The following is a 16,414-nucleotide window of genomic DNA, read 5'->3' as shown; positions in this document are numbered from 1 at the left end:
AAATCATGAAATACATGATTAGATAACATGACATTCAAAAATCACAATAAACATGACATTCCTAAAGTATATAAATAACATAATATTCCCATCCCCCAAAATATACATGCAACCCCCCCCCCCCCCCGAGAGAAAAAAAAGAAGAGAACCCCGTAAACATAAAATCCTAAAGTGTTATAAATTGTTTGGTTAAGGCGTGGGTCTAGCGATGGCTGCAAAAGAGCCTACACCATAGTTCCACCCTAATTTCCATGTACCCTTTCCCAAGCCTTTTTTTCTTCCCCAATTCTATCTATTAATAACCCCTTCCTTCCTTTAAACTTCACACCCCCAGTGCACTACAAACAATTAACACTTCTCCCTGATTCACTGTTGACTTGTGTATTTATTTAATTTATTTATTTAAGTGGTGGATTTAGGGATGGAAAATCTACATATACCCCCATTCCTATTTCACCACAGGGGCGTACCTAGAGCATTTGGCAACCGGGGCGGATCCTATATCTGGCACCCCCCCCCCCCCCATTAAAATGTAAAAAATACCCCACTGTGCCCCCTGCATCCTTAAATTTCTCTTTGTAACTACTGCGTACCCCCTCTCCACAACTACACCTCCGGACCCCTTTACATTACACAGCACCCTGCATCTCTGGGTCCCTTTACATTACACAGCACCCTGCATCTCTGGGCCCCTCTAGATTACATAGCACCCTGCCCTTCTGGACCCCTTTACATTGCATAGCACCCTGAACCTCTGGACCCCTTTACATTACACAGCACCCTGCACCTCTGGACCCCTTTACATTACACAGCCCCCTGCACCTCTGGACCCCTTTACATTACACAGCACCTTGCACCTCGGGACCCCTATACATTACATAGCACCCTGCCTTCCTGGACCCCTTTACATTACACAGCACCCTGCATCTCTGGACCCCTTTACATTACACAACACCCTGAACCTCCGCACCCCTTTACATTACACAGCACCCTGCACCTCTGGACCCCTTTACATTACACAAGACCCTGTACCTCTGGACCCCTTTACATTACACAACACCCTGCATCTCTGGGCCCCTTTACATTACACAACACCCTGCAGCTCTGGACCTCTTTACATTACACATCATCCTGCAGCTCTGGACCCTTTTACATTACACAACACCCTGCACCTCTGGACCCCTTTACATTACACAACACCCTGCATCTCTGGGCCCCTTTACATTACACAGCCCCTGCGCCTCTTGGCCCCTTTACATTACACATCCCCCTGCTCCTCTGGACCCCTTTGCATTACACAACACCCTGATCCTCTGGACTCCTTTACATTACACAATACCCTGCAGCTCTGGACCCCCTGCATGTTACACAGATCCCCCCTTCAGTGCAGACCCCCCATTCAGTGCAGACTCCCTCTTCAGTGCAGCCTCCCCCCTTCAGTGCAGTCCCCCCTTTAGTGCAGTCCCCCTCTTCAATGCAGCCCCCCTTCAGTGCAGCCCCCCCTTCAGTGCAGCCCCCCTCTTCAGTGCAGCCCCCCTTCAGTGCAGCCCCCCTTCAGTGCAGCCCCCTCTTCAGTGCAGCCCCCCCTCTTCAGTGCAGCCCCCCCTTCAGTGCAGCCCCCCTCTTCAGTGCAGCCCCCTTCTTCAGTGCAGCCCCCTTCAGTGCAGACCCCCCCATTAAGCACCTCAGATCAGCGCGGCGTGGGCACATGCTCAGCAGATCCCCTCCCCCTTTTTACACATAAACAGAGAGGAGGGGGAGGCGGTTGCTCGGCTGTGCCTGCCTGTGTGACATCCGTGATCACACAGACAGACAACCCGCGGCCGCGAGAGGAGGGGATGTAAGGTGCACCTGTGTCACCTTGCATCCCCCGCACACCCCCCCATTGCATCACAACCTGATCAGCGATAGATAAGCTCGCCTCTCCTCTCCCTGTGCCTGCCACTGTGCTATCCCGCAGCGCTGCCACTGCTATAATCGCGGAGGGGGGGCCGGCCTGACATCCCCCAGTGTGTAGTACCCGGGGTGGCCCGCACCCCCCCGCCCCCTACGCCTCTGTTTCACCATATAGTTTTGTGTTCTCATATCCCCCATATCTACCCTTTATACAGACACCCTCCTCCTTCCCTCCCTCTACCCCTCTCTCCTTGAACAGTATTTTAATTCCTCATACGGCTTAAATAAGTCAAAGATAGTTTAAACTCAAGCCAACCTCTCCAAGTTCCATAAAATCTCGATCCAGAGTAATTTTGCAAAGATATTAGCTCTTTCATTAATCTAGTTCTTTCTACTTCCTTTAAACAAGGGTATCAATTTTTATTGATGGTATTTTCTTTCATTTCCAATATCTTGGAATTAGAGCTTTTGCTGCATTTAACAAAAACGGGATAACAGCTACTCTATATTTTTTATCTCACCTCACCTGCAGCATGGAACAAACACTGCCAGGGGTCTTGCCTGATTTCAGCATTACTAATGTTCTTAGTTACTTTCAATACTTTCAATATTTATTTCCAAAATGGCTGGATCAAGGGTCAATGCCACCATATATGGGCATGTGTTCCGTCAAACCCACAATCCCTCCAACACAACGATGATGCATCTAGAATGATCTTATGAAGTTTTGATGGGACATAATACCATTTGGTTAACAGTTTATAGTTCATTTATTTTGTCCTTGTATCTATTGGAATCAAGTGGAAATGTATAAAATTAATAAGCTTACATTTCAATTGTTCTGATATTGTTTGATTTAGTTCAGATTCATAACTCTCCAGAAGACATGGGGACCCAGAACCTGGGGGGAAATCAGCACTCATATATACTGGATATCCCATGCCTGTTTATCCCCCTTTGGTCTATAAGTCTATAAGTCTCTCCCATGGACAAAACTCCCTAATAGAGCAGAGGGGTTTTGGGAGAGCGTCCACAAAATGTTGGGGTTCTCGCAGTTCAGATATTTTCCACCTTTTTTTCAGCTCTCTCGCAGTTCAGATATTGAACAAAGAGTATTCCCATTCAGGACATCTTTTAATCTCAAGCTGTCTGAAAATGTCCATTTCAAGTACAACTTATTCTCCTTCCCTGGCAGGAAGTAGTTTATACCCGAGAGGGGCATTAAAGGACTATTATATTGCCATAACATGCTATCCCAAGCTCTAAAAGTTTCTATTGTTATTGGAGCTACATCCCCGGGGAGACCCCTGTATTGCCTTGCTACCCAGATTATCTGTCCCAGGGATGTTCCACTTAAATTTTCCTCCAATGATACCCATTTTTTTCTGAGAAGTACCATGAATAAAGTCTGTTGTCCTCTGTAGCACTGCTGCCTCATGGTACCTCTCAAAATCTGTGAGATATAGTCCCCCTATTGACCTTGGTCTAAACAATAGCTCAATAGAAGTGTGAGGGCTTCTATTTTTCCATATAAATCTCCTAATCAATAATCTAAGAGTTTAAAAATAAGCCTTTGGGATGTTTATCTGGAGGGTTTGAAAAACATAAAGGGGTTTCGGTAGGGTCACCATTTTAATCACATTTATCCTACCAAACCAGAGCAGCTTATCAACAGGATATCACTTCAGATCTTGTTTAATTTTATTCAACAAGGGGAAATAATTATCCTGGTATACGTCCACTACTGATGCAGATAGAAGTACATCCAGATATGTTAAGCCCTTCTGCTTTCAAGCAAAGGGGTATAGAGCTCTAAGATCTCTAAATTCCTCTAGGGGAACAGAGACATGCAATATCTCTATTCCTCTAGACTGATCTTTAAATTTGAAATTTTCCAGTACTTTTCAAATTCAGCTAAGATATTTGGAAGCATTTGTGTTACATTAGAAACTAGGGCTTCAGAAATTAACAATTAATTCCTTGATTAATCATTCATTTTTTTGATCGATCAAAATTCTTTTGATCGGTACTCACCTCTCCGCCTGGTCTTCAGGGAGTTCTGACAGGGATCCGGTGACGGTGATGTCATAAATTGACGACACGCTGGTACTACACCCCCATTCGTCTCAATAAAATCTTTCCACAAACCTCTCCCAGGTGCTTTAGGGGTTGCACCCACCTGGGCACGTACCCACACATATTTTGGGACTGCGAAAAGTTGCAAGCCATGTGGAAGGAAGTCTTCAAAATGATTGACAAATTAGCAGGGAACTCCATCATCCTCTCTCCCCAGCATTGCATCTTGTTTCAGGATCTCCCTGATACCCCTAAACCCATGATAAGATTCATTCACTCAATTTGTATTGCCATGCATTAGATGATTGCACTAAATTGGAAGTCATCCTCAACCCCTTGTGCACAAGTCGTGTCACGCATAGACCACATGATGATTGCCGAAAAAATATTCCATACCCTACATGATTCTATCCCTATATTTGAAGCAAAGTGGTACAGACTTCAAGACTGACCGTTTTTAGTTTTGTTCTTTTTTGTTCTCTTCTTTTCTCTTGGTTTCAATATGAGTATTGTATTCTTCTTAAATGACAGCAATATCCTTTGGGAATGGATCTCATCGCCTGGATACGTACTCCTGTCGCAGTCTAATGGGTAGACATCTCGATAGGCTGTAACCTAGATCTCGGATAAGATTATATACCATATATCCATTATTTAAAACTATATTGAAGTATGTTGTGTCTATATCTGTATGAAAACATTGTTAAATGTAATAAAAACTTTTGAAAACAAAAAAAATGATGTATAAAAGAGAGCATGTCTGCTTAGAGGCAACTCCTTAGTTAACATGTCTTTTAGTATGGTGTCCATCACAGGCTGTCCCATAAAGGAGGCAATAAAGGAGGAAGGAGGCAATGTATGAGGAGCTCTGCTCTTATGCGGCCATCTGCACGACAGTAATGCCCCTGCCTCTATCCATTTATACAAACGTGAACCTATGCCAACATGTCTTAGTGTTGAAAGCATATACTCTCAGTCCAATCTGTCAAAAGCCTTTTCAGCATCTACTGACAGAAATAATAATGGTTTCTTTCCCTTTTTGATATTATATTATCCCTTGCTTCCCTCCCCGGGGAAAAAATCCACTTGATCTTTCACTATCCATTTAGACATAAGGGGCTTCAGCCTCTCTGCCAATATCCTCACATAACTCTTTATATCTTCATAAATCAAGAAAATTGTAGCTGGAGCACAATGTTGGATCTTTCCTTTCTTTAACTAGGAGAGATATATGGGCCCCTAAGGCTTCTTCACATATTTCCAAACCTCCCCCTATAGAGTTCATATATGTCTGAAAATAGGAAATTAAAATTCCTGTGAATTTTTTTAAAATATAAAGAAGTGTATCCATCGGACCTGGGCTTTTACCTGCTTTCGCACTTTTGATTGCCTGTTCTATTTCTTCTTTAGACATCTCTGTGTCCAACTCAGTAGAGCCCTCTTCTAATATAGCTGGTAGCTTTGCCTTTTCTAAATATTGCTCTATTTTATTTCTTCTAAGTTGTATATCGTCGAGATTTTGTATATTATTTACTTTATACAGTAATTGATAATATTCTTGAGAAAAGTTTGTAACGCCATTTGTAAGATATTTCAGCTCCTTATCTTTAATTTTTGCTATATAATTTATATTACCTATAGATTTAATTAACCCTGCCAACAATTTCCCAAACGTATTACCCATTTAATAATGTTTTTTAGTTATCCTATTGAATGCCCATTTAGTATCTTGCTCCATCAAGTCCTTCAATGCCTTTTCTGTTAATGTGACCATTATTTGTACTTCATTTAGTCCTTTATGTAGCTGTTCCAGATCCTGGGTTTCCTGTAAAAGGGATTGTTTCCGGGCTTGCCATATTTTTTTCCTCTTAGCCCTCTCTGCTATCACCCTCCTCCTCATAAAAACTTTATGGGTTTCCCAAAGCACAGTCAGAGCAATATTTTCTCTATTATTTTCTTTAAAAAATAAATTCACTTCCTTTTCTAGATTCTAGAGTCATGTCTAGCCAGGATGTCTTTTAACTCCAAGACAACCTCAACTGGAGCATGGTCTGAGAGGGTTATTGATTTTATTTCTGCCCTTAATAGCCCTTCTAAGAGCTGATGATCTAACAAAATATAAATAATTCTAGAATATTAAGAATGTCCTAAAGAGTAATATGTAAAATCTCCATGCCTCTACTAACTGATGTTGATATCGTTTATGTTTAATTGCCTTTAGATATTTTCCCTCAGACCTCAAAGAGAGAGGTTGAGTATCTAAAGCTGGGTCAAAAACAAAATTTAAATCTCCCACCACAATCAATCTTCCCTCTCTAAATCCCTCTGGTTTATTTATAACCCTCTTCAGAAAAAGAGAAGGGCGAGTATTGGGACGGTATACATTCACCAAAGTATAGTCAGTATTAAATAAAGATCCGTTGATAAATAAATAACAACCTTCGGGGTCCGACTCCATTGTTTTCAATATAAATGGTGTGTTCTTATCAAACCCTATTGCTCTCCCCTTAGATCTTTTATTAGGAGAGTAACTATGCAACCACATTGGAAAATTTTTAGACCCCAAACAAATTTTTGATGACCATTTCAGATGAGTTTCTTGTAACTATTGGCAGAGAATCCTTTGCGGGGCTGTTTAAACCTCTAACATTATAAGCAATTATTTTCAAGGGCACCACAATTCATAAAACACTATAAGCTTAGGAATAAAAAAGAAATCTCCTAACTCTTGGAATGTACCATTCAACTAACGAAAAACAAAAACAAAAAACTGACCTATAACACTGAAACAACATGTACTCCCCAAAACCTATACCTTCCTCCTCCCTCCCCCTACATTGAAAATCAATGTTGTGTCTCACCCGGCCTCTGCCCAAAAGGGCGCTCAGCTGAGCGGACCATCCCTCTGGGGCTTTTACATGCCCACATTGTCCCCAGACCTCATCCCCAAGAAAAATCTTGAAGTCCAAGTGGGCATAGCCACTCCATATTGTTCCCCTCCAAGTGATTCCTTTACTTGCCCAAATCTCAATCCATCCCAACGACACATAATTCTTCTACATCCTTGTTTTCAGCTTTGATACATTTCCTAGATCTATACTTTATTCCACATTTGATCTTTTAATTTCTTCCAACCCGGCGGTTTCTTTTCCCAATTTTCCAGATTTATACACGGTAAGCCAAGTTTACTACAAAATTCTTTTAAGTACTCTGGAAATCGTAGGACCACTGAAACGCCCTGATTCTTAGCGATCAGACTTGATTGGAATCCCCACCTATAAGTAATCTTATCCATTTCTAACTGGCTTTTTAAAGGTTTCAATGCCCTTCTATGGGCTAATGTCTCTGGTGATAGATCAGTGAAAATAAGTAACTTAGTTCCAATAAAATCAATGGATGTAGAATTTCTTGTACACTGCGACACACCTGTTCTTTTACTTCATAATGGTAAAATCTTGCTATTACATTCCTTCTAAAATCTGCAGGAGATTTATTTATTCTCTGTATTCTATGAATTCTATCAAAATGAATAGGCGCTGATACTTTTATTTAGAGCTTTATTGAACACTTCCGGTAATACAGCTTCTAAATCTATGTCATTCATAGTCTCTGGGATACCCCGTAGCCTTATATTTTTTCTTCTGCTACAGTTTTCCCTGATCTTCAAGCTTATATTGAATGTTCCTTATCTCTATCCATTCCATCTCGACTCTTCCTCGCAATTCCATAATGGCCCCTTTGTGCTCATCCAGATGTTCTACTGTTTCTTCTACTTGTTTTAAGACATTCTATATGTCCCTTCTTGTTGCATTCATTCCACCTTTAATCATATGTTCTAAACGAGACATCATATCTGTCATATCTTGTTTTGTAGGGAGTGCTTGGAAGTCTTCAGAATCTATTTTATTGTTCTTAACGTGTGGAGACTGAGCTTTGTTAGACCTTTTGTGTATCATCTACCGATGTTTAATCTCCTTCCTCTTCCTCTCCCATACGAGTCCTCTTTTTTTGTATGCTTAATGGCGCGTACACACGACCGGACTTTTCGTGGGACTAGGACTGACAGACTTTCGACGGAGTTCTGACAGAGTTCTGATGGACTTTCTGAATGAACGGACTTGGCCACACGCAATCACACCAAAGTCCGACGGATTCGAACATGATGACGTACGACCGGACTAGGATAAGGAAGTTCATAGCCAGCAGCCAATAGCTGCCCTCGCATCGGTTTTTGTCCGTCGGACTAGCATACACACAAGCGAATTTCTCGGTAGGAACTGGGTCCGGCGGAAAAATTTGAAACATGTTCCATTTCTAAAGTCTGTCAGATTTTTGCAAATCAAAAGTCCGCTGCAGCCCACACACGATCGAATGGTCTGCCGGAATTGTTCCGCCGGACCTTTGATGTTGAAAAGTCCGGTCGTGTGTATGCGACATTACTGGGGGTAATGTAATCTCACCTGCACCTTCTGCTACTCGATCTGCCTTATTTTGGACCAGATAATATTTTATATAACTATAGTTTCCACCTTCCGCTTGATTTGTCTTAGATCTATATATATTTTCTTACCTCAATGATAACAGTTCATTTATACTTTATCCTCTCCTACAGTTGCTATTTCCATGTACTGCGGACCTTTCTTTCCCTTCCCTTTTTCCTTCTTCCTCCACTCTCCTCTTCAGTTAAAACAGCCTGTTATAACATGCACACTAGATTTAGAGCTTAGTTGCTATTTATTGAGGTACCGCCGTCTTGGGCACCCTCCTGTACCTTTACAATGCCTCTACTGGAACCTCTCACAAGTCGCTTCTTGTATGCCCATCTCCAGGCTGGTTCCACACCATCCACACTGACCAAGCCACTCCTCAAATGGTATCCTTTATTGTCCTTGGCACTTGGTGTTACTCGACTCCCCCTGCACTTGTGATGGGTATAGCTGTCTCCTCTGTAGGGATGGGTGAACGGTTCAGCTCGAGCATAAGTTAGGGCCGAACTTTGGTTGTTTGGATGTTCTGCAAACACCGAACAACATATGGTGTTCGGGAAAATTCAAAAGCCGCCGGAACACCATTAAAGTCTATGGGACATTAACATGAAAAATCAAAAGTGTTAATTTTAAAGGCTTATATGCAAGTTAAAAAGTGTTTGAGGACTCGGGTCCTGTCCCAGGGGACATTTATCAATGAAAAAAGGGAGCAGTGATTTTAATAATGCTTAAAGTGAAACAATAAAAGTAAAATATTTCTTTAAATTTCGTGCCTGGGGGGTGTCTATCGTATGCCTCTAAAGTGGTGCACTTGGGTCTGGTATGAATATTAAAGGAAACCCTGAACCAAATTTTTTTTTAAATTGCGTGGGGGTCCCCCCAAATTCCATACCAGGCCCTTCAGGTCTGGTATTGATATTAAGGAGAACCCTGTGCCAATTTTTTTTAAATGGCATAGAGGTCCCCCTCAAAAGCCATACCAGACACTTTAGGTCTGGTATGGATTTTAAGGGTAACCCCAGGCCGAAAATGTTTAAAAAAATTCATACAACACCGTTATACAAGACCCTTATCTGAACACACAACCTGGCAGGCCACAGGAAAAGAGGGGGAGACAAGAGAGTGCCCTCCCTCCTGAACCATACCAGGCCACATGCCCTCAACATGGAGAGGGTGCTTTGGGGGTCGATACGGATGTCAGGCATTGCCTTATATGAGAGAGTCACCTCTCCTAGTGGCTAACCTGGGGAAACACATGGAGCTTGCAACTGCATGCTGTAACACGGCACCATGTTGTTACTCTGCCCCCCCCCCCCCCCCCCCCCCGCTCACAGAGTATCAGGAGATGGGTCTTAAGTTGTTCAAGCTGATCCCTTTTAAGAACACCAGAGTATATGCAACATTCCAGGCCAATCACTGCCATGCTTTGTTGTTTCTCCTGACATTCGATCCATGTGTAGGCAGTGAAAACTACCAGCTCCCATGGGAGCAAAGATTAGGTTAAGTATTTTGCTTATTCCAAATTCCCCTAGACAAAGCAAGCATTTAACCCTTGCATTGTGTGTGGAATGGGCTAGCACTGGAAACTATCCAAACACTTTGTAATTGTCAGACATTACATTACAATTATTGTCCATAGCACAGTGATCTAGTTTATTCCATGCATACTGCAGTTTATTATTTTTTCCATAAGCTTTAGGCCACAGCCTATTCAATGAACTTTATTAGGGATAGAAGATGAATCACTCTTTGCAAAAGATCAACTCAAATAACACTCATTAGAGAGGATAATGTGTTAGTTGAGGAAATATCTCTTGAAATCACATACTGGGTGGTGTACTGAGTTTGTTCATAGCTTGTACCCTTCCCATTAATTTGCTGAAGCCAGGTAAATTATTTTGTCTGAGATGAGAGATGAATCAACGTTAAATTATTTGTCACAGGAGAAAGATGTATGATCGTCATAACTTTTCCTCCATACTTTAATATAATGTAGGAAATCCAGCTGAATTTATAAAAGAGGAACTTATAATTGCTGGATTAACACTTTTGCACTGTGGTAATTCATAAAGATTACTTCAGTAATACTCAGTTTCACTTGCATGCTGGCCTTCTCCAATCAATGAAAAAGCACCTGGTCATTTCTAGGATTAGAGGTATCAGGTGGGTGTGCTGTCTCCTGCTTGCCATCTACTGGCTACAAGTTCTAAATATGAAGTATATGAAATATTTTCTATTTACCTGGCTAAAAGGAAATAGAAAAAATATGTAAAAAAGAAAAGAAAAAATATGTAGACTATACTGTATAAACTGTACAGTATTTCACTAGCACAGTCTTGTGAATTAAATTATTTATTAAGTATTAGACATGTGCATTCGTTTTCGTCCGAATGCATTTTCGTCCGAATTTCAGCTATTTTCCTTTTCGTTTTGACAAACGATAACGAAAGCACAAAATCCGAAAAACAAAAGATCCGACATAAATAAATGCTTTATTTTCGTTTTCATTGTTACAACAGTTCGATATAGAATAGGAGATTCGACATGACTCTGACAACAATCTGTGTCTATAGAACCTGTGGTCGAATGTGCCTAACCTTACCTCTATTAGTCCAAGATTATATAGAGAAAATATTCGACAGAGAAAAAAGATTTGACAGAGAGAAAAGATTCTGCAAGTTACTGTCCTAAAAAGTGTTTGGGGACCCGGGTCCTGCCCCAGGGGACATGTATCAATGCAAAAAAAAGTTTTAAAAACGGCCGTTTTTTCGGGAGCAGTGATTTTAATAATGATTAAAGTGAAACAATAAAAGTGTAATATTCCTTTAAATTTCGTAGGGGGGGGGGGTGTCTATAGCATGCCTGTGAAGGGGCGCATGTTTCCCGTGCTTAGAACAGTCCCTGCACAAAGTGTCATTTATGCAGGAAAAAAAGTCCTTTAAAATCACTCGCAGCTATTATGAATTGTCGGCTCCCGTAATACAGAGAACACTCATTGAAAGTCATTGATAAAAAAATAAATAAAAAAAAAAAAAAAAAAAGCGTGAGGGTCCCCCAAATTCAATTACCAGTACAAAAGTACCCCTACCATTTCACAAAGAAAGTGTAAAAAATGGTTAAATAAAACAAACACACTTTTGAAAAATTCCTTTATTAAAAATAAAAAAATAAAAAAAAGATTCCAGCGGCGGTAATCCACTCTTGCTATCCAGCGACGGACGGTCATCTCTCCAGCGATGTCTAATGTCATCCAGCGCAGCGAACCCTCCGTCCTTCTTCTGTCTCCGTGGAGGAGACACTACAGACATTCCGGCGGCTTGACGTTTCTTATATACGGTGGGCGGGGCCACCCGTCACCTGACCCCGCCCCCCTCTGACGCAAGGGGAAACCCGGGGTTCCCTGTGACGTATGGGTGACCCCGCCCCCCTCTGATGTAACGGAAACCTGCCTGTGTTACATCAGAGGGGGGCGGGGTCACCCATACGTCACGGGGAACCCCGGGTTTCCCCTTGCGTCAGAGGGGGGCCGGGTCAGGTGACGGGTGGCCCCGCCCACCGTATATAAGAAACGTCAAGCCGCCGGAATGTCTGTAGTGTCTCCTCCACGGAGACAGAAGAAGGACGGAGGGTTCGCTGCGCTGGATGACATTAGACATCGCTGGAGAGATGACCGTCCGTCGCTGGATAGCAAGAGTGGATTACCGCCGCTGGAATCTTTTTTTTTTTTTTTTTTTTTTAATAAAGGAATTTTTCAAAAGTGTGTTTGTTTTATTTAACCATTTTTTACACTTTCTTTGTGAAATGGTAGGGGTACTTTTGTACCCCCTTACCATTTCAAACAGGGGGGGGGGCTGGGATCTGGGGGTCCCCTTGTTAAAGGGGGCTTCCAGATTCTGATAAGCCCCCCGCCCGCAGACCTCCACAACCACCGGCCAGGGTTGTGGAGATGAGGCCCTTGTCCTCATCAACATGGGGACAAGGTGCTTTGAGGGGTCACAGACCCCCAAAGCATCCTCCCAATGTTGAGGGCATGTGGCCTGGTACGGTTCAGGAGGGAGGGGGGGCGCTCTCTCGTCCCCCCCTCTTTTCCTGCGGCCTGCCAGGTTGCGTGCTCGGATAAAGGGTCTGGTATGGATTTTTAGGGGGAACCCCACGTCAATTTTTTTTTAAATTTGACGCGGGGTTCCCCTTAATATCCATACCAGACCTGAAGGGTCTGGTTATGGATATTTAGGGGGAACCCCACGTCAAATTTTTTCTTAAATTTGAGGCAGGGTTCCCCTTAATATCCATACCAGACCTGAAGGGCCTGGTAATTGAATTTGGGGGACCCCCACGCTTTTTTTTTAATTAATTTATTTATTTTTTTATCAATGACTTTCAATGAGTGTTCTCTGTATTACGGGAGCCGACAATTCATAATAGCTGCGAGTGATTTTAAAGGACTTTTTTTCCTGCATAAATGACACTTTGTGCAGGGACTGTTCTAAGCACGGGAAACATGCGCCCCTTCACAGGCACACTATAGACAACCCCCCCCTACGAAATTTAAAGGAATATTACACTTTTATTGTTTCACTTTAATCATTATTAAAATCACTGCTCCCGAAAAAACGGCCGTTTTTAAAACTTTTTTTTGCATTGATACATGTCCCCTGGGGCAGGACCCGGGTCCCCAAACACTTTTTAGGACAGTAACTTGCATATTAGCCTTTAAAATTAGCACTTTAGATTTTGAACGTTGGAGTCCCATAGACTTTAATAGGGTTCTAAAGTATGCTATATATACTAGCTCCGTCGAATCTTCTTTATACATTCGACAGACACTATAAACCTTCAAAGACAGATTCGACCGTAATTCATGTGGATTTTCGGACGAATGCAATTTTTGAACGAAAAACGAAATACATAAAAACTAATTTCGGGAGTAACTAAATAAATTACGTTTTCAGACGAAAACGAAATTCCGAAACGAAATATTTTACTCTGCACATGTCTATTAAGTATAGAAATTTGTAGATTAGGCACTAGAAATAATGCTCACTTATATAGGCCACATGCTTGCCAATGCCTCATGGCATCTCTGCACAATTTTCACAGTCCTAAACCTCATCACCCAAATACAGTGCCTTGAAAAAGTATTCATAATGCTCAACATTTGTGATAGACCAACACAAAGTGGCACATAATTGTGAAGTGGAAGGAGAATGATAAATGTTTCCAACATTTTTTACAAATAAATATCTGAAAAGTGTGGCATGCGATTGTATTCAGCCCCTGAGTCAATACTTTGTAAAACCACCTTTCGCTGCAATCACAGCTGCAAGTATTTTTCGGGATGTCTCTACCAGCTTTGCACATCTAGAGAGTGAAACAGTTTTGCCCATTCTTCTTTGTAAAATAGCTCCAGCTCTGTCAGATTGGATGGAGAGCGTTTGTGAACAGCAATTTTCATGTCTTGCCCCAGATTCTCAATTGGATTTAGGTCTGGACTTTGACTGTGCCATTCTAACACATGCATTTGATCTAAACCATTCCATTGTAGCTCTGGCTGTATATTTAGGGTTGTTGACTTGCTGGAAGGTGAACCTCCACCCCAGTCTCAAGTCTTTTGCAGACTCTAACAAGTTTTTTTAAGATTGCCCTGTATTTGGCTCCATCCATCCTCACATCAACTCTGACCAGCTTCCCTGTCCCTGCTGAAGAAAAACATCCCCACAACATGATGCTGCCACCACCATTTTTCACGGTGGGGATGGTGTGTTCAGAGTGATGTGCAGTGTTTGTTTTTTGCTACACATAGCGTTTTGCTTTCAGGCCAAAAAGTAAAATTTCTGTATCAGACCAGAGTTCCTTCTTCCACATGTTTGCTGTGTCCCCCACATGGCTTCTCGAAAACTGCAAAACAAACTTCTTATGGCTTTCTTTCAACAATGTCTTTCTTCTTGCCACTCTTCCATAAAGGCCAGATTTGTGGAATGCAAGACGAATAGTTGACCTGTGGACAGATTCTCCCACCTGAGCTGTGCATCTCTGCAGCTCCTCCAGAGTTACCATGGGCCTCTTGGCTGTTCACTGATTAATGCCCTCCTTGCCCGGCCTGTCAGTTTAGATGGACTGCCATGTCATGGTAGGTTTGCAGTTGTGCCATACTCTTTCCATTTTCGAATGATGGATTGAACAGTGCTCTGTCATATGTTCAAAGCTTGGGATATTTTTTTATAACCTAAGTCTGCTTTAAACTTTATCCCTGACCTGTCTGGTGTGTTCCTTGGTGTTCATTAGGGATGAGCCAAACACCCCCTAGTTTGGTTTGCAGCAAAACATGCGAACAGGCAAAATACCAGTTAAAGTCTATGGGACACGAACATGAAAATCAAAAGTGCTCATTTTAAAGAGTTCTACACAAGGTATTGTCATAAAAAGACTTGGGTCCTGCCCCAGGGGACATGTATCAATGCAAAAAAAGTTTTAAAAATGTCTGTTTTTTTCAAGAGCAGCGATTTTAATAATGCTTAAAGTGAAACAAAAAAAGTGAAATATTCCTTTAAATTTCATACCTGGGGGGTGTCTATAGTATGCCTGTAAAGTGACGCATGTTTTCCATGTTTAGAATTGTCCCTGCACAAAATGACATTTCTAAAGGAAAAAAGTAATTTAAAAGTACTCGCGGCTATAATGAATTGTCGGTCCCGGCAATACACATAAAAGTCATTGCAAAAAAATGGCATGGGATTCCCCCACAGTCCATTACCAGAACCTTGGGGTCTGGTATGAATGTTAAGGGGAACCCCGAATTAAAATGTAAAAAACAATTGCGTGGGGGTCCCCCCAAATTCCATACTAGACACTTCAGGTCTGGTATGTATATTAAGGAGAACCCTGTGCCAATTTTTTTTTTTAAATGCCGTGGGGGTTCCCCCAAAAATCCATACCAGACCCTTATCTGAACACGCGACCTGGCAGGCCACAGGAAAAGAGGGCAGGACAAGAGAGCGCCCCCCCGAACTGTACAAGGCCACATGCCCTCAACATGGGGAGGGTGCTTTGGGGTAGCCAAAGCACCGTGTCCCCATGTTGATGGGGACAAGGGCATCATCCCCACAACCCTTGCCCAGTGGTTGTGGGGGTCTGTGGGTGGGGGGCTTATCGGAATCTGGAAGCCCCCTTTAACAAGAGGAGCCCCAGATCCCGGCCTCCCCCTATGTGAAATGGTAATGGGGTACAAATGTACTCCTACCATTTCACAAAAAAAGTGTGAAAATGGTGTGAAAAAATAAAAAAATAAAACTGTCCTACAAAGTCTTCTTCTTCTCTTGCTCTGAAAAAAATAAAACTGTCCCACAAAGTCTTCTTCTTCTCTTGACCGAAAAAGAAAAAAAAACTGACCTGCCTCCATGGGAGGCACACGCCTTAATGACCGTCGTCTCAGATGACAGCTCTTTTATAACTGAGGGCAGGGCCACACGGTGACGTCGCCGGGGACCCCGCGCCCCTCTGATGCACGGGGACATCCCTATGGCTTCTAACACCTACTATGTTCTATATCATTCATAATATTTGAAAATCAGCAAATCCGTTAACCAACAAAGTCAAAAGGCTATTGATTGGTACAATTTTATTCCACCCAAAACCCAAGAACAAAATACAATATTTCAACCTGCACTGTAAATCTAATGAGTGTTCACTGCCATTTTCGGATTTGACCATTATGAAACTTCCTGATGGCTCTATAACCACGGACCTTTATAGAAAACTGACAGCAGGTAATTGCCTGCTTCACGCAGACAGCACCCATCTCTGACACCTGATCAAAGGCATGCCTGTGGGCTAATACTTAAGAGTTCGTAGGAACTGTATGGGTGACATTGACTTTAAGACACAGGCTAAAGAATTGAGAGATAGATTCCTCAGGAGGGTATATTATTATTCCAGAGGAACATTTACCTCAACAA

This window comes from Lithobates pipiens, unplaced genomic scaffold (assembly GCF_037356315.1).
Source record: "Lithobates pipiens isolate NorthernLeopardFrog02 unplaced genomic scaffold, aLitPip1_a1.2 Scaffold_18, whole genome shotgun sequence".
Classification (NCBI taxonomy): domain Eukaryota; kingdom Metazoa; phylum Chordata; class Amphibia; order Anura; family Ranidae; genus Lithobates; species Lithobates pipiens.
This window is presented reverse-complemented; position numbering follows the sequence as displayed.